Genomic DNA, 21,336 nt, shown 5'->3' with positions numbered 1-21,336 from the left:
CCCCTAACCACTCCTCTGCCAGCCTGATTGATGCCTAACTGCCCTCCCCTGCCGGCCTGTACACCCGTAACTGCCCTCCCCTGTCAGCCTGGTCACACCTAACTGCCCTCCCCTGCCAGCCTGGTTGCCCCTGTCCTCCCCTGCTGGCCTGGTCACCCCTAACTTCCCTCCCCTTCAGGCCTGGTCGCCCCCAACTGCCCTCCCCTGCTGGCCCAGTCACCCCTAACTTCCCTCCCCTGCCAGCCTGGTCACCCCCAACTGACCTCCCCTGCTGGCCTGATCGCCCACAACTGCCCTCCCCTGCTGGCTATCTTGTGGTGGCCATCTTTGACCACGTGGGGGCGGCCATCTTGTGTGTTGGAGTGATGATCAATTTGCATATTACCTCTTTATTATATAGGATACCAACTTTAAAAGCTTAAGACAAAAGGTTAAATTAAACCTAGGAAAAACAATGAATTAAACCCAGTAAGCAGAAGAAAGACATAAGTGTAACAGCATAAATTAACAAATGGAAAATAAGGACAACAGAGAAAATCAAAGAAACCAAAAGCAGGTCCATTGAAAGAATAACAAAACACACAAACCAGATGTCTGACTGAGATGGAAAAAGTGATAAGGTACCAATGTTAGGAATGAAAGAGGGATAAAGAGACTAATCCCACAGATGGTAAAAGAATAAAAGTACAAGACAACTTTAGATAAAATTATTTGCAGGCACAAAGTACAGCAGCTTATTCAAGAAACAGAATTTATAGTTAAAGCTTTCCCACGTGACTGGAAATACCAATTTTTCACAAATTCTTCCAGAATCTAGAAGAGAAAATTACTTCTTTCTAGTCTACCTATGATAAATAGAAAATAAAAAATGGAACCAAAAGAATTAAGAGAACAATTGTTTGATTCACATTTAAAACCTGAAAGCCAGCATTACTCTGATACCAAAAACCAAAGATATTACAAGAAAAGGAAATTACAAATATACCTCATAAGCATAGACAGGAAAATCTGTAAGTATATTTTAGCAAATTGTATCCAGCTACATATGAAAAAAATAAGATATCATAAGTAAGACATATTCCAGGAATGAATGCAATTCGCCATTATCAAAAGAGCAAAGAAGAAAATTCTTAGGACCATCTCAGCAGATTCAGGAAAAGTATTTGTCAAAATTCAATATCCATTCATGATGAAAACACTCAGTATACTAGAAATAGAAGAGAATTCCGTCAATATAATAAAGGATGTCTAACAACCTACAGCTAGCCTCATACTAGGACCAGGAGCAAGGCAAGAATGAGCATGGTCAACACTTCTATTCAACATGGAAATCAAAATATATGTGGGAACAATGGAATGACACTGGAGAAAAAGAGGAGCAAATAATAACTTATACACACAACAATGATAAACATCAAATGCATTATGTTAATTAAAAGAAGTCAGGAACAAAAGACTACATATGTACCATTCTATTTATATAAGACATTCTAAGAAATGCCCAAGTCTAAGCCTCGGGCTAGGAAGCAGATAAGTGATTGTCAGGAATAGATAATGAGAGGAGTAATTAATACAAAAGAGCAAAAGGGAACTTTTGGGGACAATGAAAATATTCTATATCATGACTGTGGTGGGAATTAACCATTAAAAAACATCCAATTTGTACAATTAAAACTGAATTATTTATATGTACACTGTATGTAAAAATATAACTTCAAAGGTTAAAAATTTTCTGAGGAAAATTAATTTGATTTATTTATTAAATGGCAATGTGCTAAGAGTAATAGTAAAAGTAGTGGGTAGAGTGGACCTTTATTTTTATTCAATTTCTTCATTAGGTTAAGACAACTCTTTGTAAATGTCCTAGAGAAATACAGTAGCTTTCTCTTCACTCTTTGCAAGTAAAAAGGGTGGATCATTCCACTACAGTCATATAAAAAAAAATACTTTAAAAAAAAAGAGTATGGGGTAGAAGGTATTAGCTATTGATTCTGCCTCACTCGTTTTAGACAATTTGGGTCTAAAAATATTTATATCCATGATGTAGATGAAAAAAAAAAATACCTGCACTTGCCCTTCACAAATTAAAAGCATTTTTACTTTTAATATAAATATTCATTTAGTGAATATAATTCATTAAAATGCTGTTATTCTCCAATATACCAGACAGCCCTGCTAAAAGAATTCCCAAACTGTTATATCATTCTATTATCATCTATCACATGAACTCTAGTTATTCAGTTAAATATGTAAGTTATTTTCCTATGTTGGGCAGATATGTAGTGCAAAACTGAAAGCTCTGAAACGTACTGTTTCATACCGCTTTTGATTAGAACCAGTACCAGGTATCCCCAGATTACAGTGAAATATTTTATTGGTTGTTGTCAGTGCAATAGATGCTAACTTATCTTTCATCTGACCTTAAATATAAAATAAAAATAAAACATTTATTTCAAGTCACACTGAGAATAAGTATGGCATATTGAAATAGAGGCTTTAAGGCCTCTTCTAATTTATATTCTGAATCAAACTAAAGAAAGAAAATAATTATAATTATTGTCTGCTATTGAATTACATTTAATATTGGAAGCCATGATTATATTTTTAAAATTTATTTGGGGGGAGAAAAGAAAAAGAACAGTATTTAGCATAAACAAAGGACAAATCATCATCAATGTTGCTTTAAAATATCAAACCACAGGCATATGGGACCATTGTTTTTAGGCACTAACTAACATTTCACCTAAAGGTGAATCATTTCTTTATTGAAAAGCATCTAGACATATTTCTTATGGGGCTAATATGAAAAAAAAAAAAAAAGACATGTAACTTTTCCAGATACATTTTTAGGATCATGATACTGGACACAGCTTTAAGATCATCTACCTATATATATAAAAAGCCAGCGACCAGAACACCATAATGACCAGAACGAGTGGTTGCTATGACGCCCACTCTGACCAGCGAACCGGCCTGATGGTGCGGGTGGGGCTGGCAGCCAACTTCCTGCAGCCCCTCCCCCTGGCTGACCTCGCCCCCGATTGGCTCTTCCACTCTGATCAGGGGCAGTGCCGGCCTGCCCACCACCCACAGCCCCTACCCACAGCTGGCCCCACCCCCAATCAGCCCCCACCACCTCGATTGGCTTGCAGCCCCTCCCCCTAGCCAGCTCTGCTCCCAATAGGCCCCCACCACACCAGTTAGGGGTGGGGCTGGCCAGCCAACCTCCCACTGTCTCCTCCTCCCAACAGGCCCAGCCCCAATATGCCGACTGGGGCCGGGCCGGCTGGACCCCACCCATTCACAAATTCATGCACTGGACCTCTAGTATATACACTGAGTGGCCAGATTATTATGACCACCCCATCAGTGCTTCATTGGGCCACCTTTTGCCTTCAATACTGTGGCGATTCTTCTTGGCATTGACTCCATGAGATATTGAAAGGTGATGCGAGGAATCTGACACCATGCCTGATGAATAGCACTGTCCAGTTCTATGAGATTTGATGATTGTGGAATCAGCTGCCTGATGGCTCTTTTAACTTCACCCCACAAATGCTCAATAATTGAGATCTGGTGATTGTGGGGGCCACCTAAGCAAGGTCAAGTCTCCCTCATGTTCTTGAAACCTCTCCTGCACAATACGAGCACCATGGCATGGTGCATTGTCTTATTGGAAGAAGCCATCTCCATTGGGATACGCCATCAACATGATAGGATGAACTTGATCAGCAACAATACTTAAGTATGTTGTGCTATCCAGACGTTGGTCCACATGAATTAAAGGGCCCAAATCATGCTAGGAAAACATGCCCCAAATCATAACACTGCCCCCACCAGCTTAAAGGGTTGTACTCATGCATGTGGGGTGCAAGCTTTCATGCTGTTTCCACGAAATTCTCACTCTGCCATCTGCATGATGCAACTGGAAACGTAATTCATCAGACCACATGACTTTTTTCCAATGCTCAACTGTCCAATCCTTGTGTTCCTGTGTGAATTGGAGATGTTTTATCTTGATAACTGCAGAGAGCAAAGGTGTTCGAACAGGCCTTCAGCTTCCATATCCCATACGATGCAGTGTACAGCTAATTTGCCTACAAAAGTCAGGTGGTCATAAGAATCTGGCCACTCAGTGTATATAAAAGCCTACACAACCGTTATAATAAAATGACCAGAATGACCGGTCACTATGACATGCACTGACCACCAGGGGGCAGACACTCAATGCAGGAGCTTTCTCCTGGTGGCCACTGCACTCACACAGTGGGAGTGCCATTCAGCCAGAAGATGGGCTTATGACCAGTGAGCGCAGCAGCAGTGGCAGGAGCCCGGCCAGCTTGGGCTCCTCCCCCGCTGCCTGCTGCCTTGAGCACTGCTACAGGATTGGGCCTAAAGCGGCAGTTGGACATCCCCTGAGGGTCCCGGATTGCGAGAGGGCACAGGCCAGGCTGAGGGGACTCCCCTCCCCCCATGCACGAATTCATGCACAGGCCTTTAGTCTATATATAAAAAACCCTAATATGCAAATAGACTGAACAGCAGAATCGAACGACTGGTCGCTATGATGTGCGCTGACCACCAGGTGGCATGCACGGAACATGGCAGGGGTCGACAGCAGGCAGCAGAGCACAGAACATGGCAGGCATCAGCCACAGCGAGATGGTGGAGCAGGTGAGCGGGGGAGCCAGACCAAGGTGGAGTGCTGGTCACTGTTATCAGGGCGAGCCTCTGGTGGTTACTGAAAATTCTTTGCTCCTGCGTACCACGGTCTCACCAGGTGCTTGCACCTGCTGCTGGTGCCGGTCCCGCTCACACTCGCTGCTGGCACTGGAGCCGCCACTCACACCTGTTGCCGGTGCCTGGTGTTGGCCCTAATCGCTCAGCTCCATCAGTGGGTGTGAGCAGTGGCTACCGGGCCCGATTGCCCATCAAAGCTTTCCCATCTCCCCCTGCTCCTGAGGGGCAATTGGGGCCGGCAGCTGCCTCTTGCATCCGGGGCCGGCAGCTGCCTCTTGCATCCGCTGCCGGCAATGGCCCCACTCGTACCCAAAGCCGGTGCCAGAGCTGCTGCTCACACCTGCTGCTGGTGCCTGGCATTGGTCCAGATCACTTGGCACTGTCAGTGGGTGTGAGCGGCGGCTGCCAGCCTCAATCATCCGAGGGCTTCTCCACCTCCCCCTGTTCCTTTTGGGCAATTGGGGCAGTGCTGTCAGTGGGTGCGAGCAGGGTCGGTGCCGTCAGCATGAGGGAGCAGTGGTGGCAGGAGTGGGGCTGCTGACAGAGCGGCGACCGGGGGCCACAGTGGGAGGGGTCAGGCAGAGGCACGGAGGATGAGCCAAGACCCGCCCCTGTGCCCACTGAAGCCTTGCGGCCCACAGTTCCTTTCAAGGTGCACAAATTCGTGCTCTGGGCCCCTAGTATAGTTATAAAATGAAAATACTGAAACTTGGAATAAGGCAATAATTTACTGTTCAAGTTAATTCCATAGCTATGTATCTGTGTCATTCACTTGACCTTGGTCAAGTAAATGACACAGATACATAGCTATGGAATTAACTTGAACAGTAAATCCTTGCAAACAAGCCAAAGTATATTCCCATGGGGCTTTAGAAAGACTGCTATGTAATATACCACCATGTCTGTTTTATAGACACACTTGGGGAAACTTTTCTTGTTTCCTTTAGTCCCAGTGAAATTTAAATCTGAAAAAATCCATGACTCAAATGTTCCATTTCATTACTGTGTATTGATTGTTCATGTGCATCCTTCTAAGAAAGCAGAGAAACATGGCTGTTACAAATCCTCTTATTTCAGATGGATACTCTCATTTAAAAAGAGTGGAAAAACACAATTAACATGACTGTTAAAAATCACCTTAAATTTTAATTCCTATAATCTGGAAGGTAAATGTAAGGTAGTCAAGCAAGCAAGGAGAATCATATCTCTGCCTGCCATCTCTGGTCTTGCCCACCAGGCTTTATGTAAAACACTTGCAACCACTTGACTGGTGAGTGGCAAGGAATAAAGTGGAGGGGAAAAAAAGATTAGGAGTTAATATGAAGGTAAAACCCTCTTGAAATGAGTCCACTTATGCAAAGATAGAAAGCAAGTAACAGAAGTAGTTGCCGAGATTTGGGGTACTTTGCTGTTTACTTCCATATCGTCCTTATCTTAGAAAACATGAGTTTTTCGAGTCTTCCTTCTGATGCCAGGCAAGATTCTTTAAGTCAGCCATTATGACGTTTCATGCACCTTCTAAGCCTGCTTTCCTCGGAAATGGAAAGCTGGAATACTGATGACCTAACCAATTTATAGTGATTTTGCTTTCTACCTTCTCTAATTAGAAACTTTGTTAGCTCCTGTTAAATAATTTAACTTGCATAATTTTGCTTTGGAAAATTAGGCTTATATAACTCTCCATGGTTTTCCAAACTTCAATATGTCATTTTATTAAATATATGTAGCAATAGAAAGTATTATTGCATTAAAAATAGATTTTTAATTTTTTATGTTTTCTTTAAAAAGCCTTAAGAAGCTTTATACATTTCCAAAAAAATGTGAAATAAGAAATGGTGTGGGTAGGGGCTGAGAGGAGGGGGTGGAAATGGGAGACATCTGTAATACTATCACAATAAAAAAATATATATAAATTAAAAAGAAAAAATGGTATACTTTTAGAACTATTAGATAGAAAAGTTTCTTTGTCTCATCTTTTTCATTGTTCTTTCCACCATTCTAGTTCAAGTGCATTAATTCATCCCTAGAATATTTGCATTATTCTCCTTTGTAGTTGTTCCACACTGTCTTTCATACCACCCCTAGATTAACCTTCAAAAAAGTCTTTAATGTCTTCATGAATAACACATTAGTACTTAGAACAGAACATTGAGTTTTCCCGTAATTCAAGAGCTGATAAAATCCAGCTTCAAGTTTTCCTTTCCAAATTTTCTCCCATTCTTCTCTGTCTCTAGAAAATGTCAATTATAATCCCCAGATGGCACTTTTTCTTATATTCTGACCCCTGCCTGAGAAATACGCAACTTGAAGGCCCAGCAGCAGAACATTCTTGTATAATTTTTATAGCAACTCTGAACTCTAAATTTCTATAACAATATTATCACCTACTTAATATTTACTACTCAATCCAATGTATCTAAAGTCAGATATATGAATATCAAAATAATTTTCTATAGATACACATCGATGACAAATTCATACATATATAGACATACATACACATGAACACACAATGAAAACCTAGAGGATTGGTGACCCAACATTCTTTTGCCAGAAACCATGCTCCCATCAGCATTAGCACCACAGGAATGAGAATTTTATAGAGTGATCCTTTCCACTGGCCAGAGTTGATTGGTATAGAGCTCTTATCAATGAAAGAAGAGGTCAATACTCAGCCTCTTTCCTGGGAATTTTAAAACTTAGAAGAGCATTGAGTCAATTCCTTTCCAACAGTTGAATCTCTAAACTATAAACTCAGGACATCCCAGGCATTTTTCCATGACTATGTGTATTGCAGATTACTCAATATGCTTTATCCATTTCAACCTCCTGGAGTTTATTCTTATTCTGCTGAGGTGGAACGGCTAAAACTACCTGTTGAAGTCTTCCTTTTAGCTAGGGTTCTGGGCAGGCTTTGGACTCTGCTAATCAAGTGTATTTGAATGAGACGTGAATTCACTTTTTAATTGCTGGGGAAGAGTCATGGAATGAGGAGCAGTTTTTCCTAGGGCAGAGTGGGGCAGAGGCAGTAGGTTCTGCAAACAGCAGCTGTAGTGAAGAGTTCTGCCACAGCCTTTGAAAGTTGTTTCTTAGAAAATTAGCCTAGGTTTTATTTTTTTCAGCCTCCCCAGTAGTCCATAAGCTAAGTTTCTTTCTGTCGCAACTATTTAGAGTGGTTTCTTTTCCAACACTGATCTCTGGACAAAGCTGGTCTGCAGTGAAAGAACAGAGATAAAAGGCTGGGATGATACTAGTGGCACCTGCTGGTTTCCTGGTTCCAGGTGTACTTGGCGCAATAAGCACACGTGTATTTCCTCTGCGGTTGGTTGTTCAATTTTTTCCTGAAGTGTATCAGCCAACAAATTGCACTTGCTGCTTTTCTATTAGTTTCTTTGGTTCCTGTAATTTTGATCATAACTAATACAAAGTATTTCATTCCATCTAACTCCTTCGCAGAAAAGAACATATGTGTACCTTAAAGCCTAGTATGCATATTAAGTATATTTTATGAGTAAAAGTTATTGACTTGCTAAGTTTTTATTGTTGATATATTATGGTATTATTACACGTGACTACCTTTATGAACATTTAATATGAGAAGTGCTTTAAACAGTTGTGAACTTTTGAAGAAAATCCTGATCATTTTAAGAACTTTGATTCCATTTAGTCACAGGTAAGGATAATTCTAATAATTACATCAGTTTTTCCACCACTGGATATGTCCACAATGAAAGTTTAAGCATATTTTGCATAGGCCAGCAAATGTCCATTTCTTTGATGAAGAAAATTAGCCACCAAAAATTGACAATAGCAGTCAAATAGATCCACAGAGAACTTTAATATCGTAGAGACCTATTAAATATTTGAGCATAATTTAACTACTGATTCATCCACTAATCTTTTTAACAAATTTCTCCTCCTATTTCCTTGGGAAATGTGCAAAAATGTTTTCATGCTCTAGCCATTTGGCTCAGTGGATAGAGTGTTGGCCTGAGAACTGAAGGGTGCTGGATTTGATTCCAGTCAAGGGCACATACCCAGGTTGTGGGCTCTATCCCCAGGAGGGGGCATGCAGGAGGCAATTGCTCAATGATTCTGTCTCATCACTGATGCTTCTATCACTCTCTCCCTCTTCCTTCCTCACTGAAATCAATGAAAAAATAAAACACACAAAAAAAATGTTACCAAGGGCACGCACCTGATATAGAGAAGGTACCTGAAGTAGAATAATGGTATAAAACACATACAGGGACCAGCTAAGAGCTTGACCTCATTTAAATGAGCATGGACTTGCATGAGGCAAAATAATAAAAATGAAAAATGAATCAAAATATAAATAATCTGAAAATGATCAAATGTCTTGACTCACCACCAAGCAATGAATTATTTCTACTGGAATGACAAGGAGGAGGTTCAGCCGCACTACTTAAATCAAACTCCATTTTTTAGTGCTTATTTTTACTTTGGTCACAGGATTTAACCTTTAAATGCACATAAATGGAAAGCATTTTTCCAGCTTAAATTCAGACATGAAAAAGCAAAGTGAATAAAAGATTGTTTATCTTCTCCAGCATGTGATGGTAGCATTTATAATTTCATATAACAGCTATCCCTCAGTTGGTAAATCTCTGCCTAGAATAAATCAAATTTGTCATGTCCATTTTGTATTCTGTTTATCTTGTGCTGTTGCTAATATGCCAGGTTTGAAGTCTCAGTGACCCTGTGTCTGAGCCATGAATTCCTCTGAAAGACAGAGGTATTAGTCATCTCTTCACATTGTATTTCCTTCTATTTTGCTTTTCTTTTTCTTTTTAAAAAAATATATTATGGAGACATGGAGTGAAGCCATCAAAAAGGTTTCGAGTTCCTCTCTCAAAAAAAAAAAAGAAAAAGAAAGAAAGAAAACTCCTAGGAGACAATTTTTAAAATAAGAAAAAAACAAACAAATAAAATCCTAAACCATTAACACAATTATGTGAGCTAATTAATTAGGCATGCTATCACTATGTTTTCTTGCAAGGTTCTTAGAGAAGGAAACAGGGATAACTGGATTTTAACAGGAAAAGAAATGATCAAGGCTAGAGCGTGAGGCACACTATATGGAACCTCCTAAAGGTCACCTTCAGCATGGGGACCTGGATGGTAAGGAGGAACAGGAGATGAGAAGGAACCAGAAAAGAAAAAAAGAGGGAAACAGTGCTTTCTCTTCATTCATCTGTCAGCCCCACATTCTTATTCTACCTAAGTAGCCTCTGGGAAAATGTTTAGCGTTAACCACCCAAATATTGCCTCCTCTAAACACCCTTTGAGGCTACTCTGACTTGAATGTACTAATGTCTTAGAGCATATTTTTAAGTCAAACTTCAGTATTAAAGTGAAAATATTTAATGAGTAAAATTGGACAAAATAGCTTATTTAACTATTAAAACTCTATAAATGATGAGAAATATCCTATATAATAAAAGCCTAATATGCTAAGTGTCTAGTCGTCCAGTGGGCCGTTCAACCAATCAAAGCGTAATATGCTAATGATATCCTAAGGATGCTCAACTGCTTGCTATGACGTGCACTTACCACCAGGGGGCAGACGCTCCTACTGTTAGGTTAGCTTGCTGCTGGGGTTTGGCCAATTGGGACTGAGCAAGATGGGCCGGACATGCCCTGGAGCCCTCCCGTATCCCTCCCTGGCCCCAATAGTGCACCGGTGGGGTCCCTTGGCCTAGCCTGCGCCCTCTTGCAATATGGGACCCCTCAGGGGATGTCGAAGAGCCAGTTTCGGCCTGATCCTGCAGGCCAGGCCGAGGGACCCCACTGGTGCACGAATTCTTGCACTGGGCCTCTAGTATATTTATATAATTTCAGGAAGTATTTACTGAAAAGCTGTTAGGTTAAAGCTATCATCCTGATCCAAAAATGAGCCATGGAATTATTTTACTTAGATTCATAATGGCCTCCTTAAATATTTCCTTTTTGTAGACAAATGAAAGTAACACCACAAATTAAAAAGAAATTCCAAATTTTAAAAAGTTTTTACATTTAATAAGTGAAATAAACATTTAAAATGCCTTTTTAATAGACCAGAAGCAAGTATATTTAGAAGTATCATGTATGTATGTTTTTCATATCTTCGTTATAGTGATTTTTTAAAATAAACATTCACAAGTGTTAGTGATTATTTGAAATCTCCATGTAGACATAGTTAAAACTAAAATATGTCTTATGAGCCATGTAATATTTAAAAAAGTACTGGGTGAGGTTTATTCATTTACATGTAAGTATAATGTCCCTTTCCCAGAGGAAATGGAATCAGATGTGGTAAGAAAAAAAAAAAAAAAAGAATGTGTAAGACATATTCTGCATAGTCAGTGGAGCTAATGTTCAAGAGAGGCTGTCATTTCCCCAGATGCGTATATGATCCATCTACTTGTTAACTCATGGGATCTCAAATCCACAAGTAGACCCGGGGTATCAGGGGGCATAACTGCAATGCTCTCAAGTACAGAAACTTTGCTGCCATGAGGTCCAGCCTCTACACCTCTTCCCCCATTTAGGAGACTGCATTCTCACAGTGGAGTTGGGAGTAGTTTCCCCAGAGTCTCCCAGCTTGGTTTCAGTTCTGTGGCCTCCTGACAAAGAGGATAAACTGTAGCCCAGCAATTGCTTTATGAGAAACAGTAACATCACTTTTCTTCCTCTTTAATTCACAATACCCAGTTTGTAAAGGACAATTCTTTAAAATTATGATGGCACAAAAATGTACAGCAAAAGTGTGACAGTGTTACAGACTTCATTCCATGTTACCAGTTTACTATGTGTTCTCTCATTTGGATCTTAAACAAAATCCGTGTGCCATATGCTGTATCAGTTAAGAAATTGTAGTTTGCAAGTAACAGAAAATCCAACCCAAATGAAGGAGGAAGACGAAGAGAAGGATGATGATGAGGAGGAGGCAGAGAAGAGGAGGAGGAGGAGGCTTAGAAGAGGAGGAGGAGGAGGAGGAGGAGGAGGAGGAGGAGGAGGAATGAGGAAGAAGGAGAAGGAGGAAGAAGAAGGAGGAGGAAGAAGGAGAAGGAGGAGGAGAAGGCGGAAAAGAGGAGGAGGAAGGAAGGGAGGAAGGAAGGAAGGAAGGAAGGAAGGAAGGAAGGAAGGAAGGAAGGAAGGGAGGGAGGGAGGGAGATGGGAGTTTTCATCTAAGTGAAAAGCTTTAGGCATAGCTTTATCCAAAGGTTCAGATACTGGTCAACACTCCAGATACTGGTCAACACTCTCTTCTACTTTCCCTTGTTTCCATTCTCATACTCATCTTTCCATATCAAAGTTCTTTTTGACTGGATCATTTTACTCATCTTATTACTGTAGCATTGTGCCTAAGTCAGGCCTTTATTCACTGCAGCCAGGGGCATTTTAGTGTACTGATTGATTTATATTTGGTAGCATATGAAAGAAAAGGAAAGGCATCCCAAAATCTTGGAAATAAGCTTGCTCTTTGATAATAAAAGCATAATAATTGTTGAGTGTTTAACTGATGTCAGAAACTGAGCTATGTACTCTACTTGTATAGTAGCATTCAATGTTTTTATAAAAGCTAATATAAATTAGACATTGCTACTACCACCATTTAATGGCAAGAAAACACAGGCTTAGAAAGTTAAGCGAATTGCCCAAGGTCAACTACATTGGAGAGGCCAGTGGTGGAGAAGTGGAGCCAGGACTGGAACCCACATAATGAAATAGAGGAGCATGCATGTAAAACACAACTCTATTAGACAAGCTGACCTTCCTGATTGAAGATATGGTCACCAACTTGAATAAATAAGATATTGCTCAAAAATCTTTTTAAGACAGCATGGAAGGACCTGGAGAGTATTATGCTAAGCAAAATAAGCCAGTCAAAGAAAGACAAGTATTACATGATCTCAATCATATGTGGCATTTAATGATCAAAATAAACTGATGAATAAAATAAGATCCAGAGACACAGAAGCATGGAATAGACTCTCAGAGGGAAGGCCAGGGTGGGTGAGTAAGTGGGAAGAGATTAACCAAAGAACTTTTATGCATTTATGTATAACCCACTGACCCAGACAACAGGGTGGTGAATGCCTAGGGCGGGGGGCAGGAGGTGGGGACAGGCTAGAAGGGGTTAATGGAGGGAAAAGGGAGATGGGTAATACTTTCAACAATAAAGATTAATAAATATATAAAACTAGAGGCCCGGTGAACAAAATTCGTGCACTCAAGGGGGGTGGGAGGTCCCTCAGCCTGGATTGTGAGAGGGCGCAGGCTAGGCTGAGGGACCCCACTGGTGCATGATTGGGGCTTGGGGGGAGGGGGACGCGGGAGGTTGGCCTGCTGGGCAGGGACTGCAGGAGGGCTCCAGGGCATGCCCAGCCTATCTCCCTCAGTCCCGATCGGCCAGACCCCAGCAGCAAGCTAACCTAACAGTCAGAGCATCTGCCTCCTGGTGGTCAGTGCACATCATAGTGACTGGTCGGCCGGTCGACTGTCTGCCCCCTGGTGGTCAGCACACATCATAACTAGTGGTTGAGCGGCCTTAGCATATCATTAGCCTATTACGCTTTGATTGGTTGAATGAACAACCAGACACTTAGCATATTAGGCTTTTATTATATAGGATAAAAATTAAAAGACAAAACAAAAAATATATTGCTCAAAAGGAGGTTTGCAGAGCTATAGAAATGTGGGGAAATGATGACTGCAGAGCAAACACAGACATGGCCCTCCCTTAATGAATGGGCTTGGAGTACACAGTCCATTGAAAAGGCCATTTAGGGTATTCTTTCAACTTGTTGAACTCTCTTTGGTCTGATTAAGATCATATCTTCCAAGGAAACTTGTGATAATGAATAGTTTACTGAAGGTCTGCCTTTAAGAAGGAAATGAACTGCTATGTGGACTTTAAATATTCCAAACTCTAACTGGTTATTTCCTTTATTAAATGACAAAGGGTCTGTCTGTGCTTGTACATCACTCTCAGTGGAGCCATTGTCCAAATCTTCCTTTTTCTGAGCCTATAAGGCAAGCTCCTACACTATAAGTCAGTGTCTATATTCACTTTCTTTTGCATATTGTTCCAGTACCATCTGTTGAACAATCTATCCATTCTTCATAGAATTGCCTCTGCTCCTTGGTCAAAGATCAGTTGACTATACATGGTTGTTTTTTTATTAAAAATGGGCTAAGTTTTTGTCATGCCACTGTGTGAATAATTATCTGTCGAAATGTATGGTGTACTCAGAATACCTATGTGAAATTAATGCAAACTACATACAATGATTTAAATTGTAAGATGAGCTACACTAGGATAATGACTCTGACACCTCATATTAGACCATCCTTTTTTTTTAAGAAGCTTCTTTTTTTCTTTTTCTTTTTTTTTTAATGTTTTTATTGATTTGAGAGAGAGAGAGAAACATTGGTGTGACAGAGATATATCAATTGGTTGTTTCCCATTGAACTTGCAACCTGGGCATGTACCCTGACCAGGAATCAAACAGATGACTTTTCAGTGCATGGGCTGATGCTCAACAGAACCACACCAGCCAGGGCATACTGGTCAATTCTTATTAAAAAAAACAATATCTGTGCTATTCTGTGTAGGGATGGCATTCCCTATCCTCTTATTGTTTTTCCACTGTTCCAAATTTGTGTGTAAGGTATTTAGTAGTTGAATATAAATTGACCATGGATATAAACTACTTAATAGTAATTACTAATAAACACTTTTAGAAGCCTTGTTGTTGAGGAAGTCAAAGGCATGGCCTTAAAGATTCAGGAAGTTATAAGACTGTTCAGGTAGGATATGAAAGAAGAGAGTTCTAGCAAGCAATCAGTACAGGTTACCAGGGCTTTGTGTTCCTTTTCCTTCTCCCTTTCTCTTCCTATGTCATTTGATTTCATTTGCATAACTAGCTCATGATGAAATAAATCCTGAGTCCTTAAGACATCAGCATTACAGCCTTGATCAAACTGTGTAAATCAGAATCCAGTAATTAAAATGCATACAGACAGAGATGTTATAAATTGCAGCTTCACGAACTTTGTGTTATTTTAAAACTAATAGTTTGCACCTGGAAGGACAGGTGACAGATGACAGGGAAGAGAAACAAGTTGTGCTGTGCTGCTGAAGTTGTGTCTAATAAACTTTTGAAAAACACTCCTGTGTCTCTCTAAAGCATTTACTTTAATAAAATTGAACTCACAGCCCCCTAATAATCCTTTGCTTCGTGTTATTTTCTTAACTTTGTTACAGTGATCCTTCCTATTATTATCTGTCCTCAAGACTGGCCACGTAATTTGTGAGGCCCTGTGCAAAAGGAAAATGCAGCACCTTGTTGCAGGAGTCTTGAAAATCTGAAGATGGAAATTGCAAATCATTTACCAAGTGTGGGGCTTTATGCAACTGGACAAGTCACATGTCGATGAGGCCAATCCTATCTGCCTTAAACAAACATCTAGATTATGTAATTCATACTCTTTCCCACCCATGTCAATGTAAATATCTCCTTCTCAGAAGCCTCATGGCATTTTACTACCTTATATATCCTATTACCATTCATTCATCTGCCTCTGTCTCCCCCAGCACTCCCTAAAATGTTACCCTATCAACAGAAATCAGGAATGTTAACTTATTAATTTTTAAGTTAAAAAAAAAAACACACCATCCTAACATTCCTAATTTGTTGAAATTTTTTTTTTAAATTTTTTAAATTTTCCTAATTTTTAAAATTAAAATTTTTAATTTTAAAAATTAAACATTTAATCTAAAAATTAAATTATTAATTTTAGTTTAAAAGTTTAATTTTTAAAATCTGACCTTATGTGGTCAGATTTTATCACCTGGTTAGCGTAGTACCATTTTGTATCATATTTACAAAAGGGGCAATGCTTTAGTCAAGTAAGAGGTCTGATTTTCAAAGTCTATGTGTTTAACTTTTCACTAATAGTTATTTTAGAGAATGGAGCATTTAAATTTTTTTCAGGGAGATTGATATTTTTCTAAAAGAAAAATGCATTCTTATGCTCAAAATGAGTCCTTATTTCTTGACACTTTTTTACTTATAAAATCATCATTTTCCATCTGTGTTCTGGAGCTATCATTATCTCCCATTGACAATTTATCCTACAATGGCATCATATTACCACAATTAAAACATCTGGAATATATACTTTTAATTTATATAAAATAGGTCTCAAAAGCACTAACTGAGTAAAAATGAGAGTGGGCACTTGAATAAGGCAGGCCAGGGCAGGCGGAAAGCTTGGCTTCCTCCATTGTCGGGGAAACTCAAGCTTCCTGCTCTCTCTGTGGCTGCAGCCATCTTGGTTGGGTTAATTTGCATACTCGCTCCTGATTGGCTGGTGGGTGTGGCTTGTGGGTGTAGTGGAGGTATGGTCAATTTGCATATTACTATTTTATTAGATAGGATGTTAGCTACTGTGCTATATATATAATAAAGAGGTAATATGCAAATTGACCATCACTCCAACACACAAGATGGCTGCCTCCATGTGGTCAAAGATGGCCGCCCCCAGGTGGACACAAGATGGCTGCCACAAGATGGCCGGCAGGAGAGGGCAGTTGTGGGCAATCAGGCCAGCAGGGGAGGGCAGTTGGTCTATCAGGCCTGCAGGGGTGGGCAGTTAGGGGTGATCAGGCCAGCAGAGGAGGGCAGTTGGGGAGACCAGGCCTGCAGGGGAGGGCATTTAGGGGTGATCGGGCCAGCAGGGTAGGGCAGTTGGGGGTGACCAGGCCTGCAGGGGAGGGCAGTTAGGGATGATCGGGCCAGCAGGGGAGGGCAGATGTGGGGACCCAGGCCTGCAGGGGAGGGCAGTTGGGGGCAAATGGGCTGGCAGGGGAGCAGTTAGGCATCAATCAGCCTGGTAGGGGAGTGGTTAGGGGGTGATTAGGCTGGCAGGCAGAAGTGCTTAGGGGCAATCAGGCAGGCAGGCAGGTGAGCAGTTGTGAGCCAGCCATCCTGGATTATGAGAAGGATGTCTGACTACTGTTTAGGTCCTATCCCACTGGGATCGTGCCTAAATGGGCAGTCGGACATCCCTCGAGACATCCCAGATTGGAGAGGGTGCAGGCTGGGCTGAGGGACACACCCCCACCCCCACCCCTGTGCACAAATTTCGTGCACTGGGCCTCTAGTTATTGTATAATTATCTTAATTATAGTCATGTCTTCAAAACAGTTAAAGGATTATGGAAAACATAAAGATTGTACTTTCTTGTATATATTATCCTATCTAATAAAAGGGTAATATGCAAATTAACCATGACCCTGTCACAAAGATGGTGGCGCCCATAGCCACAAGATGTCAGTGCAGTCCCCCAGTCCTGGAGCGGGGTGGGGTGGCCACTGAGAATGGGCAGCATGAGAGACCTGGTGGAATGCTTGCTTCATCACTGCAGTGATGAGGCATGCGTTCCGTGCTCCACTATGGATGGGCCTCTGGGCCATGGGGAGCCTCTGGGCAGCAGGCACGGAGCAGCCAGGCCCCGCAGAGAGCTACTGGCACACGGATTTGTGCGCAGGGCTACTGGTTTTAGAATATTAGAGCTAAATTTATATAGTTCTTTGATTTACTCATGAAGAAATGGGCCCAGGAAGATAGACACATTTTCTTAAAATAATAGTAAGTCTATTTCTTGTACTCCTTATCCAGGGATCTACTTCCAGATAGAAGTAACTATTTTTTTAATATATATTTTAATTGATTTCAGAGAAAAAGGGAGAGGAGAGAGAGATAGAAACATCAATGATGAGAGATAATCACTAATCTGACATCTCCTGCATGTCCCCTACTGGGGACCAAGCCCTTAACTCACAAGCCTCAACCCGAATCCTACAGTGATCTCTTGGTTCATTGGTTGACACTCAACCACTGAGCCACATTGGCCAGGTGAACTATTTTCATTCAGAAAGGTTAAAATTTCATACTGACATATATATAACTTAGAGGCCCGAGGCACAAAATTCATGGAAGGGGCTCAGCCCCCTCCCACCACAGCAGCTGGGGTGCTTGTGCCCCCTTGGCCTCTGGCCCCGCCCACCTCAGCTTCGTCTGGAAGGTCATCTGGAAGGACGTCCAGAAGGACGTCTGGTCTAATTAGCATATTACACTTTTATTATTATAGATACTTCAGAACTTCATTGCTTCATCACATTTCTATAATTTCTGTTATGTTAAGGATATAAACAAGAGTAGGAAATTATTTAAATTACACATTTGCAATAGATTTCAAGGTAAATATTTGAAAATTAAAGACAGACACATAACTCACCTTTTAATTGGCTGTACAAAAAACCACAGCTACATTTGTTTTAAGTTATCACTTGTCTTAGTCTGTTCAGGCTGCTATAACAAAATACCAAAATGCCATAGACTGGGTGGTTTATAAACAACAGAAACCTATTTCTTACAGTTCTGGAGGTGGGAAATCTAAGAGCAAGGTGCCAACAGAGTTGGGTCTGATAAGAGCCCACTTTCCCATTCATGGACAGCTGTGTCCTCAGGGCAAATGATCTCTCTGAGGTCTTTTTATAAGGTCACGAATCCTGTTCATGAGTGCTCCTCCCTCATGACCTCATCACCTCCCAAAGACTCCACCTTCTAATGGCATCACCTGTGGGTTAGAATTCCAACATATAAATTTTAGTGGGACACTAAATGACATTAATGCTGTCATAGCATTAATAGCATAATTGGATGTTAGCATAATTGTACTTAGAAAATTCAGGTTTAGAAGAAGCTTACAGGAGAATTTAGTTTGTCTAGGTCATTGTAGTAGTCGGCTAGGACTGCCATAAAAACAAAATACCACAGACTGGGTGACTTAAATAGAAGTAGGTGAAAGCAGGTTTGGTTTCCTCTGAGACCTCTCTCCTTGGCTTGTAGATGGCCCCCCTCTTTCTGCCAATACACAGGGTCACCCCTTGGAGTACATAAGGCCCTGATGTCCCCCTCTATGCTCCTATCTCCTCCTCATGAGGATTCCAATCATACTGAATTAGGGTCCACACTAATGATTTCATTTTAATGTAATTACCCCTTGAAAGGTCCTACAGCCAAAGATGGTCACATTCTGAGGTACTGAGGGTTAGAGCTTCAATATATAAATTTAAGAAGAATATGGTTCAGCCCCACAATAGTCCTCTTTTCAATTATTTAAAATTGCATAATGTCACATGTCTGGGTAATTTGCTGTAATGTAAAACTGGCATTTTGCTATCTGTAACCTTTCACTATTCTTGCCCTTCAAAAAATAGGACTTTGCTTAGAAAAATGAACTGGTATAACCTATTCCATCTGGGTACCTTAAATAACCCAGGGAGAATCTAGCGCAAGCTCATGAATCATGTTCTTGACTTTACTTATGTCAAAATCCAATTTTGGACCCTCACTTCCTGAAAATGGTTAATGATCCATGTACTATCTGACAATTCAAAATTCCTTCCACCTCTAGGCCACATTCGTGGCTGCATTTCAGGGATACAAATTTTAACACTACTATTGAAACTGGATAAACTGTCATACTATTAAAAAGTAAAAGCAGGAAGAATGTCAAAACCATGGCAAGGCTGCATGTAATTTAATCTGAGTTCCAGCTTTACTTGTTTTAATGATCTTACTTCTTCTGCTTTTAAAAAATACCTTTTTCAAACATCCTTTTTCATACAGTGAATGAGAACAGTGAGGAGACATTTAGCTGCAGTGTGTCTTGCCTAAAGATCTCCTAAGATATTTTTTTCATTTTCCATCTTCATCTATGAAATTAACTTATATCTTTAAAGCAAGATATTTTTTTCTGAGAAATAATCTATACTAAATGGAAAAAAAAAACAATGCACATAAAAAAAAGCTAGAAGTCTATTGAAAATTTAATTGTATTAGATTCTATGTAAGGGCAGTAGGAGTTCAGAGAAGCAAGAAATAAAATGCCAGCCACGGAAGGTTTTCTGATGGTGATGGGACTTGAGGAAGTCTTTTTAGAAGTATGATTTTGATAGGGATATGTTTGATAGATGGCCTCTCTGAGGACTTGGTCACAGCCAAAACAGAGGCTTTGAGATAAGGATTAGGGAATGCCTAGGGTATGTTGAAGACTGTTTATAATAACTGTGTGTATTCTGTTTTCTCTATTTCATGGGGTATTGTTTATGTTCCTATGACAACGACAAAATGTTGAAAGTATAAATATATAAACATCCTTCTCTAGCTTCCTGAGGCAGATTCGAATTTTGTTCTGCCATCACTCAGGGCTATACACGCCTGTGGGATTAGTAGAATGGGTACAGTAGTAGAACGGAAGAAACAAAATGACAGAACACAACCAACATACTAATATGGCTTTAGAGCTACTTGGTAAAGAAAAACATGTCTAAAGGCTGAAGGAAAATGCTGGACAGATGTGGGCTGTAAGCATGTTAAGAGTCACTGGGGAGGGTCATGGCCCACACAGTAAATCAGAGTGGAGAGAACTGGGCAAGGAGCATTTTGAAGAATTGTGGCTGCATATTCTGTCTCTAATCTCCACCACATCTGCTCCACTATCTAATTCTCCAGTGATACTCTGCAGCCAGATTTCTTAGATTCTTAATTCCATTTCATCACTCACTAGCTGTGGGATCTTAACTAGTTCTACTTAACAAGTCATTAATTACTCTGTGCTTCAGTGTTCTCATCCACAAATGGAGTAGGGTATTTTCTTCACTTATTCTGTAGTGCACTTGGGAGAATTAAGAGAGATAACATGAAGAACAATAAGTTTAATACAATGTTAGTGTTTATCACTATTCTTATTCCCCTCTTCTTACTACTCCTGTTTCAGAAGGGACACCATCATTGGGAATGGGAAAGGAGAGGGTTGTGTGATGGTTTTAAGCATTATGGTTAAAAATGAAGGCTGAGGAATATTGAATTAAAATGGTAGATTTGCTTCCTAATTGTAGGATTATGGGCAAGAGTGTCTATCTGCATATCAACATAAGCAAAGGCTGCATTTTCCATAAAAATGCGACAAAATGATGCCGATTTTAGAAAGTTAGCATTGAATCAGATCTTTGCAATCTACACTAATAAAAGAGAAACATGCAAATTGACCATCCCTCTGATACGCCCAATCAGGAGTATGCAAATTAACCCAACAAAGATGGCAGCGGCCATGGAGCTGGAGTGAGCAGGAAGCTTGGGTTGCCCCCGGCGACGGAGGAAGCCAAGCTTCCAGCCCACCCTGGCCTCCGCTCAAGGAGGGGCTGGAAGCCTCGGTCACTGAGGGGCGTGGCCAGCCTGAAAATGGCCCTCAGTCCCTTACCCAGGCTGGACATACCCCCATGGGGTGAGGGTCCCCATTAGGGGGCTTGGCCAGCCTGCAAACAGCGATCAGCCCCTCACCCAGGCTGGCAAGGCCCCCCAGCAGGACCCCCCACCCTGAAGGGGGTATGGCCAGCCTGAAAACGACCCTCAGCCCCTTACCCAGGCTAGCCACACCCCCATGGAGTTAGAGTCCCTCCTGGGGGGCGTGGCCAGTCTGCAAACAGCCATCAGCCCCTCACCCAGGCTATCCCAT

The 21,336-nt window shown here is 40.9% G+C and overlaps 1 long non-coding RNA gene and 1 other non-coding gene across 4 annotated transcripts in view; one reads left to right on the top strand and one right to left on the bottom strand.

Annotated features, from left to right (window-relative positions):
* Positions 1-21,336, bottom strand: part of LOC129149516 (uncharacterized) — a 1,442,660-nt gene that overhangs the window by 1,313,738 nt on the left and 107,586 nt on the right. The window lies entirely within an intron of this gene.
* On the top strand, positions 1,806-1,935 carry LOC114233788 (small Cajal body-specific RNA 24). The gene has a single exon (XR_003619936.1). It is a non-coding gene; the product is annotated as a small Cajal body-specific RNA 24 (non-coding RNA).

The sequence above is a fragment of the Eptesicus fuscus genome, chromosome 6 (assembly GCF_027574615.1).
Source record: "Eptesicus fuscus isolate TK198812 chromosome 6, DD_ASM_mEF_20220401, whole genome shotgun sequence".
Lineage (NCBI taxonomy): Eukaryota > Metazoa > Chordata > Mammalia > Chiroptera > Vespertilionidae > Eptesicus > Eptesicus fuscus.
This window is presented reverse-complemented; position numbering and strand designations above follow the sequence as displayed.